Source organism: Leuciscus leuciscus (genome assembly GCF_965113295.1).
Source record: "Leuciscus leuciscus genome assembly, chromosome: 6".
NCBI lineage: Eukaryota > Metazoa > Chordata > Actinopteri > Cypriniformes > Leuciscidae > Leuciscus > Leuciscus leuciscus.
This window is the reverse complement of record NC_138730.1, coordinates 11,727,736-11,750,045: the sequence shown is the minus strand read 5'-3', so window position 1 is coordinate 11,750,045 and position 22,310 is coordinate 11,727,736. Positions and strand designations below refer to the sequence as shown.

Genomic DNA, 22,310 nt, shown 5'->3' with positions numbered 1-22,310 from the left:
GTTTTGTACGCTGTGTTGTAAAGCGTCTCGTTAGTGTCGTTTTAACCCTTGTATGGTGTTCTGGTCTGTAGGACTCGGTTTCATTTTTATCAAGAGAAAAATTATACGATTAATTATTTTTTCAAACTCAGACTCATTGGCCTTGGCGCATTTTCTGTGAAGAATATATATCTGAACACATTTTCAATGACCACACCACACACCCACACTCACACCAACACACACACAGGCTGTCCGGCTAGACCCGGGGCTGTGTGTGTGTGAGAGACGTGTGTGTTCTTGTATATGGTTTATGAGGACACAAATGTGTATAATGACATGGGTATTACAACGTAAACATGGTTTATGAGGACATATATGTGTCCTTCTAAACCAAACGGCTTAAAAAACATACTAAATCTGTGATTGGTAGGTTTAGGGGTAGGGTTAGTGTAGGGGGATAGATTATACAGTTTTACATTAGAAAAACCATTACGCCTATGGAGAGTCCTCATAAACCACATATCTGAGTGAGTGAGTTGTGTGTGTGTGTGTGTGTGTGTGTGTGTGTGTGTGTGTGTGAGATTGTAAGTGTGAGTGCAAGAGTGAGTTCTGTGTTTCTTAAAGGGATACTCCACCGAAAAATGAAAATTCTGTCATCATATACTCACCCTAATGTTGTTTCAAACCTGTATGAATTTCTTTCTTTTGCTGAACAGAAAGGAAGATATCTAGAAGAATGTCAGTAACCAGACAGTTTTAGATACCATTGACTTCCATAGTAGGAAAAAATATATACTTTAATATTTTAAGTTTATATCTGTAGACACCCTGTATTAACTGGCCGGAATTTTGAGATCGCAATAGACGTGAAGGACTATAATGCGTTAAGAGCTCGCTCAAGTACTGCGGAGCTAAACCATTTAGTGCTTTGTAAGTAATCAGCAGTATTTTAAAATGTATACGATGTTTAATAGGGAGCCAATGCAGTGTTGACAGAACAGGGCTAATATGGTCATACTTCCTGGTTCTGGTAAGAACTCGAGCTGCTGCGTTTTGGACCAGCTGTAGTTTGTTTATTAAGCGTGCAGGGCAACCACCCAGTAGAGCATTACAATAATCTAGCCTTGATGTCATGAACGCATGAACTAATTGTTCCGCATTTGTCATTGAGAGCATATGACGTAATTTAGATATATTTTTAAGATGGAAAAATGCGGTTTTACAGATACTAGACACGTGACTTTCAAATGAAAGATTGGTATCAAAGAGCACACCCAGGTTCCTAACCGACGACGAAGACTTAACAGAGCAGCCATCAAGTGTTAGACAGTATTCCAGGTTATTACGTGAGGGAGTTTTTTGTCCAATAATTAGAATCTCTGTTTTTTCTGAATTAAGTAGTTGGAAATTACTAGTCATCCAATTTTTTATATCAGGTATGCATTCCGTTAATTTTGTGAATTGGTAAGTTTCGTCTGGGCGTGAAGAAAGTCCTACTATTATTCCTTTCAATAAGTTGTTACATTAAGATATCACAATGCAGAAGAAAAGATCTGTCTATACTTCCGTTTCATTGTGACTTTTAAGGCCCTGTTCTAAACGGCACACTTCATGTGCATCTGTGGTGTTCCACAAGACTGCAGGGTGTCCCATTTGTCATTTTAGGTTTCAGAAGGAAGCAGACTTACACCCGACAGACAAAGCAGCGTTATGTCATGAAAGCGTGGAACTGGAGAAAGACGTCGAAGGCCTAGGGTTCCATTGGGACGGGCTGTGTCTTTATTAAAACAAATCTTTACATAGATTAAACCAATAGGCCTTTATCTCATTTCCTGGTTTTGGAATGTTCGAAATCACCAAGCAGTGTACTCGCACTTCCGGTGGTTAAGTAGTTACACCTTTAGATGAAAAGTAGGTCAGTAAACTTAAATAAAATTGCGATATAGACCAGTGTCTGTCAATATTAAACCACATAAAGACCATTTAAATAGGAATCATGCATGTTCTGTGTATCTCTGTGAATGAATGGTTTCATTTACCACACACACACACTGAGGCACGCATGATGTTTTCAGCCTAACGTCTTAACATGAATGCACTTTATCAACACAGCTGCTCTGAGAGTCACTTCAGCAGCATTTTAGCTTCATTTGAGAAAAAACTATCATATCATAAAACACAGAGAGACTCAAAGGTGTACAAGGCAACCCGTCAAAATAAAAGTTTGGTTTAACCTTTGAAGAAAGTTTGGCTTAAATCATTACATTTTAAATAATTGGTTATAACAATTTAATCAAACCATTAAAATGGAATCAAGAAAACAAAACAAAAAAAGAAACTTTTGGCAGATGCGAGAGCGAAGTAGTCCAGTGCAATAACCAGAAGACGCCGTACACTGCTTCACGGCTATTTCCAGCGTTCTAATGTGTTGTGATAAAGGCCTATACAATATCCCTCAGTTTCACAGACAAGTCTTAAGATAGTCCCAGACTAAAATGTATGTTTGAGCTGTTTTAACTAAAAGCATCTTGCACTGACAAATCTTAAAATATGTCAGTGCCATTGTTTTGTTTCAAGATGCACACCAGTCATGTTTTTTCTAAGACACGTTTATTAAAGCTACTCAAATGCTCTAATTTAACTAAGGCCTAATCCTGGCTTACTCTAAGCCCTGTCTGTGAAACCAGGCCTAAACATTACATTTTGTATTTTAGCAAATTATCTGTAATCTACTGACATGATTTTAATTCTGAAACATATTTCTGCTTCCTAGATTATTTGATCTTTTTTCCAAGATGGTCCCTGCAAGTTTCGGCCAGCTGTTGGCTAAAGTGAGCAAGCTGAGGACCCACCTGCTATTTGCTCCTTCATACTTCACTACAGCACGGCTATCAAATCAAAACTCTAAACCGCATGAAAGAAACATTCTCCTGATGGGTCCTCCTGGAGCAGGGAAGACCTGTGTAGGCCGGATTCTGGGACACAGACTAGGTATGCCTGTTATTGATATAGATGACGATGTTCTCGAAAGGACGTGGGGAATGAGTGTGGCAGACAAGCTCTCTGAAATTGGTGGTGATGGTTTTATTGAAGAAGAAGGTAAAGCAGTGTGCAGGTTTGCAGCCACAGGAAGTGTCATCTCTCTGACCGGCTCCAATCCCCTGCATTCGGACGCCATGCGGCACCTGAAGCGCTCTGGACTGGATGTGTACCTGGATGTGGACACAGAAGATATCATGCAGAGACTCTCTCGAATGAAGGTGAACAGGATTGTGGGTCAGGATGCTGGTGTTTCTATGAGAGAGATATTACATTACAGGAAGCAGTTTTATGAGAAATGGCTAGATGCGAGAGTCCTTTGTGGGACGGGAGACTCCGTGGAGGACGTGGCTGATAAAGTCCTGAGGACTCAGCTCAGATATGAGGATTCAGAATCAGAGGTGTTTGTTTCAACGAGGAGCCAAATGTCAAGTGACCCCAAGTTCTTCAGTGATGTCGTCATAGAGGGTCTTGCACCAGATGGAGGGCTTTACGTACCAAAAAAAGGTTTCCCCAAACTGGAACCTTCAGAATGGTTGAGAATATCCAGCCATGCCACGAGAGCTGTGGCCATACTGGAAAACTGTATCCATCCTATGGATGTGTCCCCTGTAGAATTGAGCACAATGGTGTGTCGTGCTTACGGCCAGAACTTCGCCGATCAGTCGGTTGTGCCTCTAAAGCACCTCACTGATCATCAGTATCTTCTAGAACTCTTTCACGGCCCAACTGCCTCGTTTAAAGACCTGGCACTGCAGTTGATGCCTCAGCTGTTTGCCCACTGCCTGCCACAGATGTGCAACTACCTGATTCTAGTGGCCACTAGGGATGGGCATGATTAATCGACGATCGATAATTGATCGTTAAGAATTTCGTCGATCACGTTTATTTGTTATCGATTAAACTAATGCAGGTTGCGTTGCGTAGTGTGAGTCTTGAAGCAATGGAATTAATTTTAGCGCGGAGGTACCTGTGCATCCCGGCAACGCCAGTCCCCTCAGAGCGGGTGTTTTCGGCGGCTGGACTGGCTGTCACCAGGTTGCGGTCGCGTCTGATCCCAGATCATGTCAACATGCTTATCTTTCTCAAAAGAAATCAGTAGACTGGTGCAGAAGTTCTATGGGAACTTCATGCGTTTTCTCAGATCGGATAGCTATCTGATTTATCAAAACGATTCCATTTACACCTGGTCACATAAATGTGTTTTTGCAAAACGGATATAAATCCGATCTTGAATTCCCGCGCTATATGCATATTTAAATTGTTGCACGTCATCGAATCGAAAGCAACTGATATGAGCTGCATTTATTGATCATCAGCGAAAATTTCTAAATCAAAGACCGCAACAAGATATTGCGGCAACAGCCCTGGTAAGATCATTTCGGTTCTTTACTTTTAATGAAGATGATTGTGTGTTGATGAATGACTTTCACTTTGATTTGCGATAGTTTGCACGTTGGCTTGATGAATAGATGCTCATCTGTGGTGATGCGTGTTGAAGTAGCGTCGTCATATCTGGATATAACATGACATATAGCCTATAACACGCTCTCACACGTTTATTTCTTATCATTTTTGGGTTAAGTCAAATTTACATATGTGGTTTCAACAACCAGATGCATTTACTCTTGTCCAGTTTCGTCTGGAATGCGTCTCAGATCTCCTCCTGAAGTGGTTTGAACGATCGGATTTAAATCCGTCTCGAATGCGTTTCGGAGGGCATTTAGATTTGGTCTTTTCACGACCGGATAGCTATCCGATCACAGAAAACGGATGAAGTGGCCATGGGTCTCTGTTTAAGAACGCCGGCTCGCAGCTGCAGGTTCCGCTGGTTTAGAGCATCGCAGGAATCTTCAAGTCTACCGAACGTCCAGTTTCACTGCCACAAGTTGATCTTCTTGTAATAAAGATCTCATCGAGGACAAACAAACTGTATTTTTGTATTTTCATTGCATTTTTAATTTATAAAAAGTTAAAGAAATAATGAATTTCAATATAAAAATATGAATGATTAATCGATAGTCGATCGTTAATTCTCCCGACGATCGACTAAGAAAATTTAATCGAATGCCCATCCCTAGTGGCCACATCTGGAGATACCGGAAGCGCGGTGCTGAACGGCTTCAGAAGTCTTAAAGACAGTGACCGGGAGAGGATCGGCGTGCTTGTGGTTTTCCCTGAGAACGGAGTGAGTGAGATTCAGAAGCTACAGATGACAGGATTTCAGGAGGGCAATGCCAAGTCCATCAGCGTCCTGTCCAATTTTGACTTCTGCCAGAGGAGCATTAAACGAATGTTTGGGGACTCGAACTTGATCGGACATTTAGCTGTGGAATATGCCACGGTTCTCAGCACCGCAAACTCGATAAACTGGGCCCGACTGCTCCCTCAGGTGGTCTATCACTGCTCGGCGTACATGGACCTGCTTAGAAATCGCACGCTGACTTTCGGAGACCCCATTGACGTGTGCATCCCTACCGGAAACTTTGGCAATGCCATGTCAGCCCTGTATGCCAAACAAATGGGAATACCCATAAGGAAGGTGATCTGTGCATCCAATCATAACTGCATCATATCCGACTTCATCGCTAGTGGCAAGTATGATCTCCGCAACCGGAAGCTGCAGGTTTCAAACTCTCCTGCCATTGATATCCTGAAGTCTTCCAACCTTGAGAGGTTCATCCATCACGCTTCCGGTGGGGATGGAAGTCTTGTCAGAGATCTGTTTTTGAATCTAGAAAGAGAGCGCATCTTTAAAGTGTCGGAGACTTTACGGCAGAAGATAAATCTGGAACTTCAAGCTGGTTGGTGCTCTGAAGAAGACTGTTTGAGGGCCATACAGGAGGTGCACGCGACAACAGGCTTCATAATGGACACTCACACAGCGGTTGGGAAAGTAGTCGCCGATCGTATACATGTCAAAACCTGCGATATGCTCCACTGCACACCACGGGAAGTTTGCTCCGGCTGTCTTAAAAGCCCTTCAGTGTCAAGATATCCCACCGGATCCTGTTGAGCAGTTGGATAAACTCTGCAGCATTGGAGGCCGAGAGCAGATGCATGACGCTCTGCTGAAGTGCATGGGAAACAGTGGACATCATCCACATAAAGTATGTCAGGCTGACTATAACAAGCTCACAGATGAAGTAGAAACTATGATACAAGACTCATTTCTGAGAGTCCAGTGCAACCTGCAGTACCTGCACATGTCCACTTGATGGCAAAGTCTGTCAAGAAACCCCAAACATTATACTTCCATCAAATCTGAACACAAGGTGACAGTAAAGTCATGAGATATAGTTCAAATGCTTTTCATGTAAGTCCATAAACTAGTCTTAATTGTACTTTATCATAATCTCTCAGATGTCTTATTAATTAAGTGTTGATAACTTTATTAAAAAAGCCTGTTTATACTGATAGTGGCTTAATTGCTGGCAACAGCAAACCGTCTACAGTTACATAATGAAATATTACTTGGTGGAATTATTCTTTTTGAATATTATTAATAAAAATAATTTATTGATCATTTTTATTCCTATTGCTGTTGTTGACATGTGTAGCTTATTTCTTTAAGGGTTGAAATACAAATAAATAAACTGACAAGGCAAACAAAAAGTTTTTCCCTCTTGAAGAGATAGTTCATCATCATTCACTCAAACACTCATGTTGTTCCAGACCTCAATTACTTTCTTTATTCTGTCAAACACAAAAAAATACAAATAAAATAATAATAATAATATTGAGAAATGAATCAGTTTTTTCCCCTTCATGTAGTAGAAGTCAATGGTAACCAAACCGGTTTGCTTTATCAACATTCTTCCCAATATCTTTATATATATAATGACGGAGCATCCTGGATTGGATCCTGTTTGTTTAAACGTGTATTCTCTTCAGAATGCATACATTTATCGAGCCGACTATGGAACCTTACCCTGGTATTCCAGAGTTCTCGCGAGAGCACAAGTTGAATTAGCTCAGCGAGTTCGATTTAGGTCTGGATTTCCAGGCTAATGGAACCTTGCGTCTACGTGGAATTGTACAGTAAGTGTCGATAGTGTTTTTAAATGTTATGTCAAGTTTTTATATTTTATTAAAGTTTGAAAATTTTAATGCAGGGCTATATAATATAATAATATATTTACATCTACAATCAACCTACACATACTGACTGCACAAAAGTAAAAACTTACCTATATTCTGAATTGCAACCATGAAATTGACAACACATATGGCAGAACAAACTTAATATTTATTAATATCACAATACACTCTGCAAATACAAGAAAATTATTTCACAATTTGTATAAATAATTAGTGGATGGATCTTACTTTATTCTTGTAATTAAATAAACATTGCCGATTCTACAAAACCAATACATACTGTAAACAAACAAGTGAATATTTGACATTTTATATACAATAGTAAGAAATAACTTCAGGAGTCTTCATAGAATTATAAGAAAGCACAAAATGAAGCATAGGCTGTGCTATCAAAACAAAACAAAGACATTGCTGAAAAATAAAGTACTATCGGTACATTGACCATGTGCCTGTGTTTTAGTCGTTACAGGTTTCTGGCACATCGCTCCTTTGTGAGCTGGTGCTGGGGTTTCCTTGGCCGTCGGGTACGTGTCGTGATTCCAGCCTGGGTGGTGATGAGGGTTCGCCGTGAGTTTCCAGATGATCAGGGCAGATATGTTGGTTTCCTACCAGCTGATGATTGAATCTGGACACCATGGTGGAAATGACCTCCTCCTTGTCTGGCCGCTCATACTCCGCACAAAGGTCTGATAGTATGGGTATCTTAAGTACCTCATCCATGTATGGAGCAGGGTCCACAAAAACATACTCTGTGCAATAAAACAAAATGTATTTATAAATGTATATCCTGTTGATGATGTTGCTTGTGCACGACCAGCATTTTCATTGTAATGAAACGCAGCCAGGTTTAGTCTGCAAGTGCACAGACACAATTCAGGAAAATAGCCTATAGTGATGTAAAGTTATTTTAACAGCAGTTAAATTACCTGCACAACATCCCAAGAAATGGGAACACTGTTACGTCAGAAACGAGGACACAATGTGCAAGTAAAAAGCTTTTATTTAATAGTCAATGATGATGATGATGATGATGATGATGAATAATCCGGGTGATGCAGGCGGTGGTGCAGGGACTTTGATGGTCAGACACGGAGTGATGGATGAAGTGCAGCGTGCTCTGATGAGTGATGACGTGATCCAGACATGAAACGTAATCCAACAAGACGCGAAACCGGAAGACAGGAACTCAAGACGGGACACGAGGCACGGGAACAGGATCAGACAACACAGAGACTTCATGCAACAATCTGACAAAGGAGATGAGAAAGTGGTGAGCATTTATAGGAGATGAGATGAGTGGCAGCTGGTGATGATGAGTGATTGCAGCTGGATACTGATCAACCGTAACGATCCGGACACACCCACTCACACACATGTAAACAACAAGGCACGAGACTAGAGAGAGACATTGGATCTATGAACTGTGACAATTTGACAAACACCACATTTTTGGGGGCAAACCGTAGAATGTCACTATGAAATGACTCCAAAGATGAAGTCTGGTGATGTGGACTTAGTTTGGTGATGTGGACTTAGTTTGGTGATGTCCTTCAAAATCCGCGTGTTTGTCATCACTTTCTCCAGCTTGTAGAATGCCTGAGTTTCTATGAGAAATGATACAAAAATTGCATTAATTACAACTAATAACTTTAATTTTAGGTTATTATCTCTGCTTCCCTTTAGATGTAGACGAGCAGGAAAGTTTGGATCCTCTGTGTACGTTCCTGACATGGTTCAGAATCGATTTCCATTTTGCCACTCTTTCTGGTCCAGTGGTTGAAGATGATGCAGTCCAGTAAATGTGGTTTTTAATGCTTCTCTGCCATTTCCGTAATTTTTCACAAGTCTTTCATCTTGGAAATGTTTTCAAGTTTCCTCGCAATCCCTGTAAATAAAAATATAGACAAGCATTTTACTGCTGAGAATAAAAACAGTGATGTTCACAGTTTGCCAGTACTAAATATTTGTGATATGCCTATAAACTGTCACAATTTCTTAATTTTCATATTATACCCACTTATAAATCTATGTTATTGAATAAAACCTTTTTCGATGTGCCACACATCATAAAACTGGTTGATGTTATGTTCTCTGAGGCAGAGTGCGAATTACCCCACCATAATTGGGGGGTACTGCTGCTTCACTTCTTCTATGACCATCATGGTCCACTACCATATCAATCCCCACCGTGATCGCCAAGTGCAACATGTGTTGTGTAACACACATACAAGGTCTAAACATGCAACAAACTGATAATCAGTAGGCTACAGAATATCTCATTGTTATTATATATCCAAAAGAGAACTGTTTTGATCAACTCCCAAAAGTTAGAAGTTAAGTGCACTGAAATACCATTCTAATTACTAGTAAATAGTAATACCTTTACAAGAAGCCTATTGCCTATTTCAGGGTTTTCCTGGCTCAAAATGAGGCGCAGGTGGTAAAATCATAATAATGTATTTTAATAATAAGATAATAAAAATGTGTATTTTTTTGTAGATCATCATATAGCCTAATGTGTTTTCCACATTTTTTTCTGTTGGTGGAGCTTGGTACCTCTAGGGGGGTTTTTCTTACAAAAGAAAATTTTGTACATTTTAAAGATAAATTCATTAATCTGGTGCACTTTGAGTCGCCCCGAATCCACTATTAAGGCGAGACACGGCAGGCAAAAACAAAGATTTTTCATGCAGTGCTCAGTCTTGAGATTTTGGGCTAGTTTACTCCTTCAATATGTGTTCTTTCAAGCTGCTATAAAGAAAACGTTGAAAATATACATTAAGATGTTTATTTTATTACATTTTGTTTACTTGCGGCAGTAAGTTTCTCCCGAATTTACCAAGAAGTTATCATTCCCACGGGACACGCCGAGATCCGTCTGTTTACTGAAGTCTGTCATGACCGGGATCGTTGTAAAGCTCTGAGTCTCCTGCACAACACTATGTAACCCAAATATGGGCATTTCCTTTCTATCAGTAACCAATCGTGAATGTCCAAAGGGGGATTTAAAGCTAATGACGAAATCTCATTTAGAGCTATTTAACTCTTTAACTGCCGTTTTCTCAAAATGAGTTTTTTGTCATTCTCCAGTAGAAACATCTCAGCCTATGTAGCACCTGTGTACACCAAACTCTCCAGTTATACACTTAGCAGTATTCTGAAGATATTTTCAGAGGGATTTGTTAATAAATCATTTTAATCAAAAAAAAATTTTGAGGCTATGGACAGTATATTTTAATTTCCTAGGTAATGAAAGCATATATCCTGAAATCCCTCTGAGTTTTTATTTTCATCTTGTGTGTAAACAAAATGAAAAAATTATTTTGCATCTGGCTTTATCATATGTTCAGGGCTGAGTTTCCCGATAACGTTGTCTCTTAGCGCGCTACGAAGACTCTTAAGGTATAACTTAACCGTGTTCCCCGAACTATACCTTAAGAAGCTGCTTAAGATATACCTTCATACGTGTGACGTTACCAGGTGCTGTCCGTGACGATGCTGCTGAATCTGCTGATATCGATGGCTCGAGAATCAATTATTCTCTCATGCAAGGGCTGTTTATCTGAGAAAGCGGTGTTCTTTATAAAAAAAGCACTTTAGAAATAGTTGAAATTGCATTTATTAGGACTCATGGGATATTATAAAAAGTAATCCAAACTATAATAGCCTATAATAGCATTGCCTACATATTTTAAAATTGTATCATATATTGCTGCCATAATAACCATTTAAATTTGAATGTGCTTTCTTCTCTTTCCCATTTTTGTTCGCTGAGGTGGAGCTGCGATGAAATATTGTTCTTGTAAATACTTTCAAGCATTTCAGTAATAAAAGTGTACGTCACGTACGGTGCTCGGCAGTGATCAAAAAGGATTTAAAAAGTGAATTTTGAATCTCTTCTTGTAAACTCGGAGATGTGGATTCAGACGGCAATTAAATTACCACACGACCTGTTTGTCAAAAAACAGTAGGTACTAATTTGGCCAGGGATTTTTACGCGGGTTGGGTGAGAAAAAACACTGATATTATGGATTCGGACGGCACTAAAATCACAGACTTACCCCTGTAAATGTTTAAAATACCATACGAGCCCATGAGAAACAATATTAGCGTCCGAATAGGACTTAACTGACAGTAGCCTTTGCTTTCACTGGCCTTTAAAAGCGCTCTTTTATTAAAATACATTTATAAAATTGTATTATAATAATATAATTAAAATTCTAACAACAATCAGTGTAATGACAATTTTATTCTTTGCATGAAAACACTTGAATTAGCCTAACTGAACACTGTCTGGGTGTATTAAAACTTCAGAATTATATTCATATAGCCCTGCAACAGTGATAAGGTAAAGCTAAGAGTGGTCCAGACCAACCTTCCGAAAGTATGACTTACAGAAGGTATACTTAACTAAGAACGTTTCGGGAAACACGTATTATCCATAAGGTACAGCTTAAGGTGTAACTTAAGAACGACGTAGCGTTAAGAAGGTTTCGGGAAACTCAGCCCAGATCTATCTACCGAAAATATATGCAAAATCGTACATATTTAATGAGATAATGCCTAATTTGCATAATTAAACATATACATTTCTAAAACTTGTAATACATTTTTTTTATATACTTGTGTAAGTAATCAACTGAGGAAGTTTCATGGTTATATCTATTATTTAAACATTTTACCCTATTCACCTGTAGTGTCTCGCCTTAAAAATAAAAAATCCACCCGCAAACCGCCTATATTTAGATATCTGCATCTGATCATCACATTACAATTATTCAAATTCTTAGTGTTAAGCATGATAATATGGTAACATCACACTGAAGTAGGCTGATTTAAAATAAAAGTTCTTCTTTTGGCAAAATTACATTTCCTTAATAGCCTAAACAGAGGCTTTACTCCCTTCAAGCTTAAATTGTCAATGTTTCATTACATCACTGTTTGAAAACACTCAGAATCATTTTTTGTACCTTTATAAAGGGCATTTTCCCCTAATTTTATTAAATGTATGCTCCATCTTTCATTTCAAATTCTTAAATTTTATAAATATATTCAATTAAAATAATTAGACACTAGGCTGTTACCAATAAAATTAAATCATTTACATTGAAAAATTATAACTATTAAATTAGATTATTTTAAATATTTTTGAATATACAAATAAGGAATGTTGAAAAGAATGATACTTTCTGAAACTAGCGTTTTGTCATTCAACGTTGACACTTGCTTGAGAAGTTGAAGTCGTTCTCTATCTCTGTTGCTTCTAGCCACGGTGGTTAAAAATGGAACGGTCCACAATAGGGGTGTCTGAAATCGCTTTACATTAAAATGTTCCTACAGTGAAAATAGGAGTTGACTTGTATTGTATTGTAATTGTAATTATTTTTTTCACAATATCAGAAAAATGATCTGACCCCCCCAAAACTGATATTTCTGTCCCCTACTGGGTCTTCATTGGGGGGTATATTACACAAAGCATTATTACCACGAGTGCATTGAATTCAGTTAGATACTACCTATGCATGTTATGCTTCATGATCCGGAAAATACCTGAGCATCCATGCATCCTTCTTATTTACAACTATGTACCTGGTGAGTCAGCCCTCATGTCACCTCCAACGATGACCCTTTCCCTTTCACTCAGGCGATCTAGCGTCTCATTTTGCCATTTTGCTTGAGCACTAAGAAACAAAAACTCGTACTGGTTAACAAATATTAAATACAAAAGTAACAAAATATAATAATAATAAAAATAAGAAAATTCTGAACCAGAGGGTTGTTCCATAAAAGACGCTTAGAAAAGCGGGGATTAAACTCCAAAACCGGACTTGAATGAGCCTAACAAATAAGTTGGGGCTAAAGTGGTTCCATAAAAGGTAATTGAAGTTCACGCAATCTCACTAATTTGATCCAGGTTTATCTAGTCTAGATAATTGCGCGTGCACGTGTTTCTGAAGCAGCCCTAGAGGTCGATCGTGGATCAAATCGATCCACCATCAAACAGCGTATATTTTGTGCTGTTTTATGCGTTTGTGACATTGTTTTTTTTCCCCTCAGTGCAAAACTTACATTTTACAGTTATATTCTCCATCTGTAAATGTTAGAAAGTCGTGCAAATGTATCCATTTTGCTGCTAATCTTCATATTGAACGAGCGCTGCTGTGCGCATGCGCGCCAAATAGGAGCGCAATAATTTTGCTTGGAAAATTAATATGCGATCTTTTATAACACTAGAAATATCTTCTAATTATAATGATTTATCTTTAGGATGTTGGATAAGTTGCAATGAACTTCTAGCGAACAGAAGTACTTCAGTAAACAGAACTTTTTTTAAGAAACTAAATATATAAAGATACAAAATATAGTTTTGGGTATAGGACCTATGCTACTTAATAAAGATGACATATAGACCTACTTATTTAGAATTCTGAGAATTACAGCTTTTAATGCAATAATTTTTTTGGAGAAAGCAAGAATCCACAGTTTTAAATAAGTAGATTTAGTTTCTAAAGTACATTATGGAGAGAATAACATGAAATTAAGAGCAAATGTATACATTTTGAAAAGATATGTGCAACTCTAAAATCAAAGAATATTCCATAAAATAAAGGAATATATATTAGCCTACATTAACTACATTTTTATATAACCCTCCCTCCCTTTTATTTCTAGTTATTTTTTATTTTATTTATTTACTTATTTAATATTGAATATTTGATATTTAATTAATATTACTTGAATAACTATTAGGAATTATGTGTCATTATAAGAGTTTGATATAAATATGTGAATGTTAAATTTTTATTAATATTTATTTATTGTTTTTTGTCTTTTCCCCCTTAAATCATATGTAAAAGTGTCTAACTATGTACTTTTTGGTTATTGTTCTAATCGTGTGTTTTTTAGGCTATGTGTTGGTGGGTATTATCACAAAAGAAAAAAAGTAGAAGGAAAAATAAGGAATATTTATTGGGGGAAAATATGATGTCTTTAAAGGAACTGTCCATTTGTATAATTGTGTTAAATGTGTTTGAATTGAAAGACATAATAAAGTACATAATATATATATATAATATTTGTTATTTGGTCATTAGATGTGTACAAGTGTATTTTTATGATAGCAATAACTGTAAAGGGACTATTGTAATGGGGTAAATCAAATGTAGGCTATACTGTCAATTACTAAGCTCAGATTCATCTTACCAGTTAAAATTTATACTGTGCTTTTGTAATTATTTATTTTTAATTTTGTGATTTTAACTTCTGCTTTACAAAGCTTTTTTTTTTTTTATTGTGTTCTAATGTTCTTCTAATCATAAACATGTACTACAGCTGCCAAACAAAACCAGAGAGAAATGTATTCATAAATCTTTAAAACAATCTAATTAAATCTTGGGCACAAAACATTCAGCCAGTAAAAAAAGAAAACCTGTATATATATTGTATTTAGACCTATCTATCTATCTATCTATCTATCTATCTATCTATCTATCTATCTATCTATATATATATATATAGGTCTATATTGTCTAATTTATCATTGTAGCCTTATTTAAGTAGATTTTCTGTATACTGTGTATTTATTTTTGGACTAATAGTGGTTAATAAAGTCCAATAATGGTATGAGAGAGTGTCAGTGGTAATATCATTGTGTTCCTATTGGTCAGTGTTAGAGGATCTGTGTAACAGCTGAGGCTTAGCCTGACAGTTAGCCTGCCCTGGACCAGGCTAGTTTCCCAGCATAAGTTGCCAGGGTAACTGAGTTTGAACTATTTTAAGTTTGCTTTATGAAACGGAATCCACCGACAATAACCCCCAGTTTCACAGACAAGGCTTAAGCCTAGTCCCGGACTAAAATGCATGTTGGAGCTGTTTTAACGGAAAGCAACTTGCACTGACATATCTTAAAATATATTTGTGCCATTGTTTTGTCTCAAGATGCACATCAGTAATGTTTTTTTCAAAGGTACGTTTATAAAAGCCACTTAAATGCCCTAATTGAACTAAGGCCTAATCCTGGCTTAATCTAAACCGTCTGTGAAACCGGGCCAAAGTCTGACTAACCAAAATAAGCCTGGCTTGTTTTCTAATCTTGTTTTATGGAACAGTCCTCAGGGGTGTTAAACTCAGTTTCAGAAGGATCAACAGGCATACTTGAACTTTTTGAATGAGCCTTAGAGAGTTGATTAGCTGCCTCAGGTGTGTTTAATAATGATTAGAGGTAAACTCTGCAGTGCTGTGGCCAACAAGGAACTCAGTTTGACACCCCTGTTCTAAAACAAATGCACAGTTTTGAAACTTACGACATGTCTGCTGTCTCCGTTAAAGTTGTGTCCGTCTCTGCTGGATCAAATGTATAATCTTGCTCTTCAGGTGCTACTACAGATGATGTGTCCATTAGGGTTTCTTCGTCATCCTCTTCCTCCAGTTCCACACGAGGTCTCTTTGATGGCCACTTTATAGGTGTAGAGGTCCTAAATATTAAACCAGCTGCTGGTGACAAACTGTCAATGTCCGAAACTGTATCTGTCGTCTAGACACCTGTAATATACAAAGTAGTTGTGTGTTACTGTTATGTGACACTTATTGTGTAACAAGACTAGTTATAGGTCCTCTGTATAAGCAGTATCATGTAATACATAAACATACCTGAACTCCTGTAGCGAACATGAAACGTCTTCATTGATGACTGAGTACCAACAGACTTGGTCAGCGGTTTTGCGTCTGTCTGGCAAGCAACATCTCTGGTTTGGCTGCTCTGTTCTGATGTGCTGTCCTTAACAAATAAAGATTCCACTATCAGCGCGATAAAAAAATAACAACATAGCTGGACTCATGGTGCTATCACATGCTATCACAAACTTTATAAGTCTAACATGTTATTATGAACTTGACAAATTCAAAGGCAATTTGGAAAACCAACGCGTAATACATACTTCTAGATGTGTAGCTGGATCACGAACAGTTGGCACTGCTACATCCTTCAGGAGCCATTTTTTTGCAAAACCTGCTTTATACTGAGTCTCATTCAAAAAGCTGTCCGGTGTAAAATGATTCGAGCAGACATAAACGAATTTTGGTAGAGTTGAGGGAGCATTTTCTTCAAAAACAAACTTAATCCACCTCGTCTTCAGCGGTTCAGATTTCGGGAGTAAATAGAGAGAGGCTATGTGGATTATTACATCCAGCCCAACGCTTGGGAGACATTCTCGTCAGTGCAGCGATGGCGGATGTGATGCCCGGAGAAACATCTGTGGAAGCAGTTTTCCAGGATCTGGAGCAGCCTGAGGATGGAACATTTCAGATATCAAAAACTGTTTTTGTTTTATTTATTTTTTTATAATATTAATGATCAATGTCAGTGGTCACATCAAATTGTTACTTTGGTTTCACTTTATTTTGGTCCCTTTAAGACATTCTATAAGTCTATAAGTAACACTGCACATGTCTACTAACTCTCATTAGAGTATTAGTAGAGTATTAGGTGTTTTATTTATTATTTATTAGTGAGTATTATTTGGTGCCTCTAGGCTTATTTGTTGATCACATTTATACCTAATGCTTCCTACGGGTGTATTAACTAAAGTAATCTGCACTTAAACAACTCAATACACATTCAGGTTTTGGCCAACTTACAATATAAAGATAACGATCATTGTCAATCTTGCGTATCCGCTTGATGGCAACCTGCACACAAAAAAACAGTTTCAATAACAGTAACAGTTTTCAAGCACCTAGCCTTGTATTAAGTATTAAACCATCTGTAAATTGTTTTAAATGTGTTTTGATGCATGCAAGAGCAAAATGTTTGTACAATTCAGTAAGATTTACCTTTTTGCCATCAAATTTGCGTGTTCCCAGGAAAACCCTGCCAAATACTCCGGATCCAATTAACTTTTCCACGTTATAGAGAGACTCAAAGGACTCTGAAAAACAAACAGAAAAATATGAGACAATTATTAGCTTGCTAGATCCATTGTTTTATTTTTAAAATATCAGTGCTGGTCGAGCAACAGTAAATGTGATCGGACGTGTTAAAAACTTGACTCAGTTATGCATGAAATAGCTAAATCTCTATCTGTAGACTTTGCACTGCCAAGCCTTATTTCAGTCTCACCTGTTGAGCTCTCGTTCACAGGAGAAGCCTCCACGGCACGCCGAGCAGTTCGGCCAGTTGATGTCTCTGTTGGCTCGACAGGAACTTGACCCGGCAGCGGAGGACACAGAAACCCTTCGAAGCTGTTGGACCTGGACAAACCCTTTTCGCTTGGGCTCTCCGATCCATCGCCACTCCAGCTCCCCTCGACGCTGTACGAGCCTCGGCTGCACAGATTCAACGACTCTCTACTTCCTCTCTCGACATGGGCCTCAGGTGGGGGTGAGGACCAGGGTGAGGACCAAGCTGAGGATGACGTGATGCCCGGAGAGGGATCTGTGGTCACATCAAATTGTTACTTTGGTTTCACTTTATTTTGGTCCCTTTAAGACATTCTATAAGTCTATAAGAAACATTGCACCTACATGTCGACTAACTCTCATTAGAGTATTAGTAGAGTATTAGTAGAGGGTTAGAATAAGTTGACATGTAGTTGAAAAGTTAATTATAGGCAGTAGAGTGTCTGTTGCTAGATCCATTGTTTTATTAAAAAAATGTCAGCGCTGGTCGAGAAAATAATATTATAATGGGGGAAATAATTTTAATATTCTGTAAAAACAAGCCTTATTTTTTTGTGGAAAACAAGATAATACTTTTAAAAATAATGTTGGAGAAATAATGATTTACCATTATTATATAGTATCAAGCGCTATATAAATGAAGGTGATTTGACAGTAACAAGAACATTACAATGAACACAAATTTGAAAATCTCACTACAAATAATCCAGAATTTAAGACAAAAGATAATAATCCTACTCTGCTTGTTACACTTCCACACACCTGAAACTGATCGAGTGAATCTCCTCAGCTTCTCCAATCTAGCGTAGTGTACGAACAAACCATTGATGTTGTAACATCTGCTCTAAGCTGGGGCGTTCAGCTGGATCGCGAGCTAGACACTGTCCAATCAAATCCCTGCAGTCTGTACACATTTTAATAAGGAGAGAGCTGGTTAGTCATGACCATGTGACCTGGCATTTTTGAAAACAGCGATGCTCTCGGTGTACGTTGAGCTACAGTATATATACAAATTCTGACACACTATAACCTTTAACTTTCTGTACAACTCGTTTGCTTTATGTGTGTTTATCAATGTTATCATCATTATTCACTCACGTTTGGATAAGTTGGGGTTCTGAAATGTAACTTCGGCTTGTTTGATTTCCGTTCTATTACGAAAAGGAAGACATGCGTTCGACAACTCGTACAGCAACACTCCTAGAGACCAGACATTTGCTGGGACGGCGTGGAATCGAGGTTCTGTAAAGACTTCAGCTGGGCAGTATTCCCGAAATCCTGTAAGGAAGACATTTGCACATTGTTGAGCTTTTTTTTTAAAGCATCATCAAAAAATTTGTAAGTCACTAGCTTCAGGTTTCCACACTCCCAAAATGCTCACCCCTGTATCTGTTGCTCTCGTAGCCTTCACTACTAAATAGCTGACCGCAGCCAAAGTCTATCAGCTTGAGATCTAGCGTGTCTTTCTCAAACAGGAAATTCTCAGCATGAATGTCATTATGGAAAACACCATGATGGATGCAGTGTAGCACTGCCCGCACAGCCTGTCTCATGACGACCCGTGAGAAGCAGTCACTCCAAGGTTGACGAGTGATTATGTCATACAAGGTCTCGTAGGCCTCCGGATACTCCATAACCAGAGAGAATTCTTTAGGATGTTCAAACCACTCGTACAGTTGTATGACGAAGGGGCTTATGGGTTCTCGCCTCATCATCATCAGCAGCGCCACTTCTGTAACGAGAGGTTCGCGATTCCCAGGCTAGAGAGAAGAAGCAGACAGAAGGTTAGCTGGGTAAAAATCTGAAGAAAACATCATTTTGAAATGTACTATTCTTTGATCTTTTTAGATGCGTTCAAAAGAGCCTTTTCAGCTCAAAGTTATTTGGTGCCTCTAGGCTTATTTGTTGATCACATTTATACCTAATGCTTCCTACGGGTGTATTAACTAAAGTAATCTGCACTTAAACAACTCAATACACATTCAGGTTTTGGCCAACTTACAATATAAAGATAACGATCATTGTCAATCTTGCGTATCCGCTTGATGGCAACCTGCACACAAAAAAACAAACAAAAAAACAGTTTCAATAACAGTAACAGTTTTCAAGCACCTAGCCTTGTATTAAGTATTAAACCATCTGTAAATTGTTTTAAATGTGTTTTGATGCATGCAAGAGCAAAATGTTTGTACAATTCAGTAAGATTGACCTTTTTGCCATCAAATTTGCGTGTTCCCAGGAAAACCCTGCCAAATACTCCGGATCCAATTAACTTTTCCACGTTATAGAGAGACTCAAAGGACTCTGAAAAACAAACAGAAAAATATGAGACAATTATTAGCTTGCTAGATCCATTGTTTTATTTTAAAAATATCAGTGCTGGTCGAGCAACAGTAAATGTGATCGGACGTGTTAAAAACTTGACTCAGTTATGCATGAAATAGCTAAATCTCTATCTGTAGACTTTGCACTGCCAAGCCTTATTTCAGTCTCACCTGTTGAGCTCTCGTTCACAGGAGAACCCTCCACGGCACGCTGAGCAGTTCGGCCAGTTGATGTCTCTGTTGGCTCGACAGGAACTTGACCCGGCAGCGGAGGACACAGAAACCCTTCGAAGCTGTTGGACCTGGACAAACCCTTTTCGCTTGGGCTCTCCGATCCATCGCCACTCCAGCTCCCCTCGACGCTGTACGAGCCTCGGCTGCACAGATTCAACGACTCTCTACTTCCTCTCTCGACATGGGCCTCAGGTGGGGGTGAGGACCAGGGTGAGGACCAAGCTGAGGATGACGTGATGCCCGGAGAGGGATCTGTGGTCACATCAAATTGTTACTTTGGTTTCACTTTATTTTGGTCCCTTTAAGACATTCTATAAGTCTATCAGAAACATTGCACCTACATGTCGACTAACTCTCATTAGAGTATTAGTAGAGTATTAGTAGAGGGTTAGAATAAGTTGACATGTAGTTGAAAAGTTACTTATAGTCAGTAGAGTGTCTGTTGCTAGATCCATTGTTTTATTTAAAAAATGTCAGCGCTGGTCGAGAAAATAATTTTATAATGGGGGAAATTATTTTAATATTCTGTAAAAACAAGCCTTATTTTGAGTGGAAAACAAGATAATACTGTTTAAAATAATGATGGAGAAATAATGATTTACCATTATTTGGCTTGACGCCAGAGTGATCTGAAGCAGGTGACGATGATGTTTCAGGAACAGGATCTGCTGGAGGAATAAAAGGCTCCACAACATTTCTTGAGCTGCTGAAAAAACGCTTCCAGCGCTTACGGAAATGACCAGGTTTCTTCATACGTTCTGGAGCTTTTTCTGAAATGAAGAAAAAACAAATGAAAACAACTATTAAACCCATCTCTGACGTCAAATTAAGCAATGACATAATGATATAACTTACATTTTACTATTCAAATCTTATCTGTAAAGTTACAAATCTAAAGTAATGGGAATTGTTCACGCTATCCACCTGACTTCTGCTTAATGCCTGCATAAATGTCCCAACATATTATTTCACAATATTAATAGTAATTTTATTTCACTATTATCACGATTACGAGGTGATTCCGATTCAACGCTAAAGTTATTTTTCTTATTTTATCTGATCTTTAATTAAAAAGAAAACATACATTTCCAGGCTTCATTTGGCCAACTCTGGCACATGTGGCTCAGTTCTTGTAATGGTAAAGATCATATGGGCCATATCTAAATATAGATATATTTTATTAAACACATTTATTAAATGCATAGCAATGTCTTATTTATGACATAACTGACTCTGTAATACTCGGCACGACAGCCATTTTGACAATTTTGCATGTTTTTGACAATTCAAGAGAAATAAGTGGTGAAATTGAATTCTTTTCTGGATCGTATGCTGTCTGTGAAGCGGCTTTCTCTGCGTGTGTTTCTGGTGTGTGTCAGACAGCCATCGAGCTCATGCCTTATTGAGAACGTTTTGCTAACATTCCCATTCAATTAAGAAAACATTATTTCTAAATGTTCCCTGGACGTTCAAAACGTCCAGTTTTTTCAACGTTTCAAAAATGTTTTATCTTGGTTAATAGGCCGCTGTACGTGAGCTGTATCGTTCAGTTTCGTTCCGACAAACGGGGCACTAATTTTTCTTTTGCTCAATATGTTCAACGTTAATTAAAGGTATCCAAGCAAAAAGTTCTCCACGCATTATCCTGCAGTTAATGAGAAAAGTGTAATTTATTGGCGCACTATATTGACTGCGTATTGAGACATGTAAAACTGTTGAGCTAGATTTTCAACCAATCAGCATCGAAAATGTAAGTAGGTCACAGCCGAAATCAAGCCAATATCACTACGCACATGTAAACATGGAGGAGGACGTAAGCAGCGCATCTTCATCTGATAGCGGCGATCAAGCTCGATTAACACCCGTAAAGTGTATTCTTCATGTCGGAAAAGATGGTGGGAAAGGTCCGCAGCCCTTTACTGAAGTCCGGTGGGAAAAAATCAAGCATCGGAATGGCTCAAAACGTCGGACACTACGGAGCTAACGTTAGCTATTGCTAATAAACATGTTGCCCTCCTGGACAAACCGGTCTCTGATGTCCCAACAACTACGGGTTTCACCCGGCCTGCTATCGGCGTTTTATAGACAAAAAACGCTTGACTTGTGTATGTGTGTGATGGGTAGGTTTAGGGGTCGGGTTAGTGTGTGTGTGTGTGTGTGTGAGAGAGAGAGAGGTGGGTAGGTAAATAAATATATCAAAATTAAATCTTGTTTACAATAATCATTCCTGTGAATATGTACATGTAGTGCAGTTACTGCTCGTGTATGCAAATTAACAATTCACTATTAAATGTGTTATTTTTAAAAGTGTTTTTTTTTTTTTGTATACTTTTGAGTTTAACTTGGAGTGAGATTTGGGGGGGGGGGGGGGGGTTTGCAAAAAAAACTTGCATCACAATAAGTGTATTGTGATTGTCAAAACATTTTAGTAAATAAACTGAATTGTATTAGGTT

At 38.2% G+C, this 22,310-nt stretch overlaps 1 long non-coding RNA gene and 1 pseudogene across 2 annotated transcripts; one reads left to right on the top strand and one right to left on the bottom strand.

Moving 5' to 3' along the window:
* Positions 1-2,771: 2,771 nt before the first annotated feature.
* On the top strand, positions 2,772-6,371 carry LOC309500487 (threonine synthase-like 1; annotated as a pseudogene). Its single transcript has 2 exons — positions 2,772-3,853; positions 5,128-6,371. The product of its transcript is annotated as a threonine synthase-like 1 (transcript).
* Positions 6,372-18,065: 11,694 nt separating this feature from the next.
* LOC309501904 lies at positions 18,066-18,919 on the bottom strand. Its single transcript, XR_014207051.1, has 3 exons — positions 18,680-18,919; positions 18,397-18,576; positions 18,066-18,202 (listed from the first exon to the last, which is right to left on the bottom strand). It is a non-coding gene; the product is annotated as an uncharacterized lncRNA (long non-coding RNA).
* Between the last annotated feature and the right edge of the window lie 3,391 nt (positions 18,920-22,310).